Below are 6,452 nucleotides of genomic sequence, written 5' to 3'. Positions count from 1 at the left end.
CGCATAATCAGGCCGTTTGCAGAGTTTGGTTTTATTGCCAGCTGTAGATAGTAGGTATCTGGAAAGCCATCTGCCCAGCATGTGGGGACCTTCAAGGCCCAAGAGAAGTGGGGTTTGGATAAACCCTGGGGAGAAGAGGGAAGCCCCTGTCCTGGCTGGTTAGTTGTCCAGGCAACTTTTGGACACTCATCCTTGTTGGTCCTCAATAGATTTGTAGTCATATGTTCTTCCAAAATGGAAGCAGATAATGGTGGATGGAAAATGAACCTTAGGCTAATAGAGAATTACTTTTTTTAATTTGTCTTCAGCTACACACCTCTTTCAGTCTTCAAAACTATGTTAACTACAAAAGAACTATCTATCTATCTATCTATCTCGCCTCCTATAGAGAATTTTGTATTTAATCTCTTGAGTCAACGTAGCCTTAGTCCACTGTATCAGGAATGCTTTCAGTTGTACTTGATAGAATATCTAACAGTGGCTTCAGCAACAAAGACCTTTATTTAGGTCATATAAAAAGAAATCTAAGGCAGATATTTTCGGGGATTATGCAGCAGCCCAGTGATGTCATCAAGGACTCAGCCTCTTTCTTTCTTTTTGTCCATCCTCAGCACGTGGGATTCTCATCTTTAGAGTTGACATTTCATAGTCATCAGAAGGCTGTCTCCGCCCTAAATAGTGCAGCTTTATACAATTATGTTCAAGGCAGAAACACAGGGCAGCCTCTTCGTCAGCTGCCTTCTTCAGGGAGTAGATTCCTTCTCAGAGGCCTTTCTCCTCGCTCACCAGCTCACTTTTCTCTCCATCTCATAAGTTGGAGCCGTATTCCCACTCCTAAACAGCTTTAGTAGGAAGTGGAATTGCTTTGCTTGGCTTGTACTGATCCTAGTTCATGCCCTGGGGCTGTAGTAGGTGGCTGTCATCCCAGATTATATTGAATCCTGAATAAAATCAGAGTTCTGTAAATAAAGCAAGAAGAAGAGCATTGCTATTGGTAGACCAACAATGGCCTGTCGTATCTCCCTTCCTTTTTCTAGTGTGTTGCCTGCCAGCCACCCTGTTGTTTTCCCTGAGCAACAGGGAGTTTTTGTTCTTCGCTTTCGGATTGTGACATGAGTCATCATATTCAGGCCACCAGAAAAATGATGAACAACTGAGCAATACTGATCTCAAATGTATTTAACCACTTCCTGCTGGGATATGCTCAGAATTGACTGTGGGTTGAATGATACTTCTTGTCTAATGCTAAATTGAATAATACCACTTTATTTTTTTAGTGTAGGAAATAATTTAGTAGAGTTGAGAATAGAAAGCTCAGACAGTGGTCCTGGTTCTGTTCTCTGGATCCCTACATGGAGTAACTAATCCTTCTCCCTGGTACCCCTTTGTACACTTGAAACAATTACCACAGCTTCTTAAGTCTCCTTGACTTCATCTAGTCTGTATTTTTTCAGCTACTCTTCTTTTGCTTTCATTTAGGCTCCTCGTTATGTTCTTTAATCTCTCTCTTCAAGTTTCTCATCCAAAGTTGAACAGTAATTCAGGCGTGTGCTGAGACTATAATATCCCTTGTTCTGGACCCATGGCCACACTTGGAGCTGCAACACTCCAGTGGGCATTGTTCACACGGTGTTCCTGTGAATGGAGTACCCCAGAGTTGTGCAATGGATCAACCTTGTCTGAATGCTGTGCTCCTAATAAGAACTCCAGTAATGTACTGTCTTTGGGATAAAAAATAGAACAAGGTTAGAAATACTTGTAGCTGCTAATGAGCATCTCCAATGAGAGATTTTATACAAACCTCAAATTCAACACCTTAGAAGACAGAATCCACTGTCTCTGCACATTGTGCAAATAATACATGCCCACACATTCCCTGTTCCAAACCTGTGTCTCATATCCAGGAGCCATCCAGTCCAGTGCCTTTGTATTGCAATACTCTCCTAACTAGTCTCTCTGCCTCTAGTCTCTCTATTCTAACATCTCTTTGGGCTTCAGAGGAATCTTCCTCATGTCATCTCCTGCTTAAAAACCCTGGAGAGCTCCTCTCTGCAGGGTAAAGACCAGACTCCTGCATGACAAATCTACTCCTTCACCGTCAGGCCCACCCTAAGTTTCTAGCCATTTCCTGCCTGCCCTCCATGGGTTCTGTGCCCTAGCCCTGTACTTTACAACTCTGGTTGGACATTAGAGTCACTTGGAGAGCTTTCAAAACTACTGAAACTCATTCCCCATGTCTGACCTGACTCTTAGAGATGAAGCCTGGGCATCAGTATTTGTTAAAAGTTCCCCAGGTGATTCTTTTTCTTTTCTTTCTTTCTTTTTTTTTTTGTTGAGGAAGATTCGCACTGAGTTAACACCTGTGCCAGTCTTCCTCTGTTTGGTATGTGGGTTGCCACCACTGCGTGGCTGCTGATGAGTGGTGTAGATCCACACCTGGGAACCGAACCTGGGCCGCTGAAGCGGAGCAAGCTGAACTTAACCACTAGACCACAGGGCCAGCCCCCCAGGTGATTCTAATGTTCAGGTACTGAGTACAGGGAACCACTAGGCTTTTGCCCTCTTTTGAACATACCAAGCTCTTGTACCTGCCAACCTTTTGCACTCAGTTTCCTCCATCTCTAAATACTTTCTCTCCCTTTTCAGTATACTAAAGCTTTGCTCATTCTTCAGTACCTCAATGCTGCCTCTTCTCTGAAGGACTGTCAGATCTCTCACTTCTCCCAAGAGTTGGTTGCTCTCTCTACCATGTTCTCATACGACTTTCTACATTTTTCACATACCAGTCAATTGTGAGTTATTTCAAGGAAGGACCCTTACCTTATCCATAATGTACCCTCAAAGCCTTGCATAAGACTTAGCATCTCAGTAAAGGTTGAATAAAATTATTCAACCTGACAGCAAGGCCTGAATAGACACTAGTCTGATCCATTGTACAGTTGTTATGCAATGACCTGAAATGACAGGACTAAGAAGCGACTACCGTGTGTGGTGAGAGTCAAATCTTGCCAGAATAATTGAATTTTGTTCTATGATGTTAGGACAAACTATAACAAGGAGGAATTGTTACGGACTGTTTGTTGAATGAATGACCCGCTCTATCTTTATTTCAATAACGTTCTTAATTCTTTCACAAATAGCTTTGTCAATGATAATCTAGGAAAGCATTGTCCCAATTATACAATTTAAGTAGATGAGGAAGTAGTGGGACATTAATTATCAAAGAAAGACTTCTATGATGAATAATTAGTATATATGGATCAGTAGTATAATACCATTGCAAAAAAAAAAAAAAAGTAAGGGACAGCCCACATGCTACTGGGAGGCAGATGATGATTAAGTTTTAGTCGTCACAATTCATCAAGGAGATGGAGAACTGTGAGGATTCTGAGCTGAATGCCAAAGATACTGGAAGGAGCGGAAATAAGGAAAGCTTGTGTAATTAAAGCAAGAGAAGGCACGCACGTGATTGCTAATTTCATGTGGACACACATTTTTGTGAGATAGTTTCTTTATATTGACAAAAAACTAAGCATGAAGAGAATTAGCTTAAATTAGAACAGGCAAGTTTTGGTTGGACCTTAAGAAAAATATTCTAACTCACTGGATTACAAAATGCAAATCTGATCATGTTATTCTCTAGTTTAAAAACCATAATTTAATCCTCACTCCCCATTGTCTCTAGGTCAAAGTTTGTTTATTTATTTTTTAATAAAGCATGTAATTTATTAGTTAGCTGCCTTTGACAAATCACAATCCAGTGATTTTTAGGAAGATGACATACAACAATGGTTTGGGAATTTTAATTTGCTGGAAAATGAAATTATGAGTGACATAGGCATCATATATGGCCTATCAAAAGTAGATGGGGATAGGGGCTGGCCCCGTGGCCGAGTGGTTAAGTTCGCGCGCTCCGCTGCAGGCGGCCCAGTGTTTCGTTAGTTTGAATCCTGGGCACGGACATGGCACTGCTCATCAAACCACGCTGAGGCAGCGTCCCACATGCCACAACTAGAAGAACCCACAACGAAGAATACACAACTATGTACCGGGGGGCTTTGGGGAGAAAAAGGAAAAAATAAAAAATCTTTAAAAAAAAAAAAAAAGTAGATGGGGATAAAGATGAAAAATAAGAAAAAGAGAGGAAAACTAGCAGTCAAAATTGCTTATGTTGTGGCCCAAATTCTCTTTCTGTATTGAGGCGCAGCTGGAATCCAAAACAGTCCACAATGTAGTAATCCTACAGTGGGGGAGCCATGATGTAGGATAGTGTTCTGTCTTACAAACAAGTTATTAGTAGGTTTTGTTAAGTAAATCTACATTTGCATGTTTTAAGCTGAAATAAAATGTTTAGGATATGTATCTTTTTAAAGATTGCCTTCCTTTACCATTTTGAGAAGAATTTTAAAAGCTTTTAATCTAGAATAATTTCAAACATTCAGGAAATTTGCAAGAATAATACCAAGAATACCCATATACCTTTTCCCAGATTTACCTATTGTTAACATTTTACCTTATTTGTGTGCACACTTTCTCTCTCTCAACGCACACACACACACACACAAAATTGTTTTCTACCCACTTGAGAATAAATTGCACACATCATGGCCCTTTACTTATAAATCCTTCAGAGTGTATTTTCTAAGAATAAGACTATGGTCTTACAGAGCCATAGGACAGACATCAACTTCAGTAAATTCAATACAGGTACAATACTTTTATCTTGTCTGCCATCCATATTCCAATTGTTTCCATTGACCCAATAATGTCCTTTGTAGCATTTTCTTCTTCTTTAGTATAGGATCCAGTCAAAACCTGTATTTTCCAAAATGTCATCTGAAGCCCTCGGCAAACAAAACTCTTGGGTTATCTCTTTTTATTTCCAAGCTCCCCACCTTTGCCTCCACTCCAGTTTCAAGCCCCTGTGCCTTGTTTCTGCTCCTTGGAATTTGAGAACTCCATACCTTACAAAACACCTACTTTTCTTTTTCTTTCAAGACTCCATCTTTTCTGAAGACTTTTCTTATGCTCTCCTGAGCCCAGATGGAATTGACGCAGCTGGAAACCCAGGGGGCTTTCTCCTTAACCCCTCCCCACATCCTGTGCCCTCAGTGTACTTGAAATATCTTAATTCATATTCATATCTGGGCCCCCATCCCACCCCCCACCTTCATGCCCTGCCATGAGAAGCTAAGATCTTTGAAAAAAGGGACCATATTTTATTCGTCTTTATATCCCCAGATGTTAACATAGGGTCTGTTGCACGGGAGGTGCTTTATAAATATTTATTAATCAGCAATGGAATACATCCCTGCAAAGAGCTGCTGAAGGAAGTTGTAGGCAGTCTGATCCTGTGGAGCTTCAAAAGGAAGGAAAATACCCCCTAACCAGGGGCCTTAAAATGCTTCTAGGGGCCCGGGGAATGAGTGTGTGTGTGTGTCAAGGGTGAGGGGAGCTTGATCTCTAAAAGCTCTTGCAGTTACATGATAGAGTATGGTGAAATCAGCCATAACCTTACATTTAAGATTTCTCAAGGTCACGCACACCTTCACAAGAGCATAGACGGGATTTATTTTTTAATTTTTAATTTTGGGCTAATTTTAGACTTAGAGAGAATTTGCAAAGATAGTACAGAAAATTCCTAGAAATGCTCTACCCAGCTTCTCCTAATATTAACATCTTATAACCATAGAACAATGGTCAAAACCAGGAGGTTAGCACTGGCACAATGCTGTTAACTCAACTACAGACCTTATTCACATCTCACCAACTCTTCCACTAACGTCTTTCTTCTGTTCCAGGATCCTATTCAGGATCTCACGTTGCATCGAGTTGTCATGTCTCCTTAATTGCCTCCAGTCTGTGACAGCTTCTCAGTCTGTCCTTGCCTTTTATGATCATGACACTTTTGAAGAATATTGGTCAGTTGTTTGTAGGATGTCCCTCATTTTGGGTTTGTCTGAAGTTTTCTCATGAATAGATTGAGGTTCTCTATTTTTGATAAGAGCACCACAGCAGTGATGATGTGCCCTTTCTCAGAGCATCATATCCAGGGTTCATGATGTCCTATGTCTTATTAATGGTGACGTTGAACTTGATCATTTGGGTAAGGAGGTTTCTGCTAGATTTTTCCACGTGTAGTTACCATCTTTCCCTTTGAAGTTAATAAACACCTTAGGGGCCAGCCTGGTGGTGCAGCAGTTAAGTGCTCACATTCCCCTTTGGCGGCCCAGAGTTCGCTGTTTCCGATCCCGGGTGCAGACATGGCAACACTTGGCAAGCCGTGCTGTGGTAGGTGTCCCACATATAAAGTAGAGGAAGATAGCCACGGATGTTAGCTCAGGGCCTGTCTTCCTCAGCAAAAAGAGGAAGATGGGCAGCAGATGTTAGCTCAGAGCTAATCTTTCTCAAAAAAAAAAAAAAAAGAGATACTTTGAAACTATGCAAATATC

Source organism: Equus przewalskii, chromosome 19, assembly GCF_037783145.1.
Source record: "Equus przewalskii isolate Varuska chromosome 19, EquPr2, whole genome shotgun sequence".
NCBI lineage: Eukaryota > Metazoa > Chordata > Mammalia > Perissodactyla > Equidae > Equus > Equus przewalskii.
Note: the sequence above shows the minus strand (reverse complement) of the source record.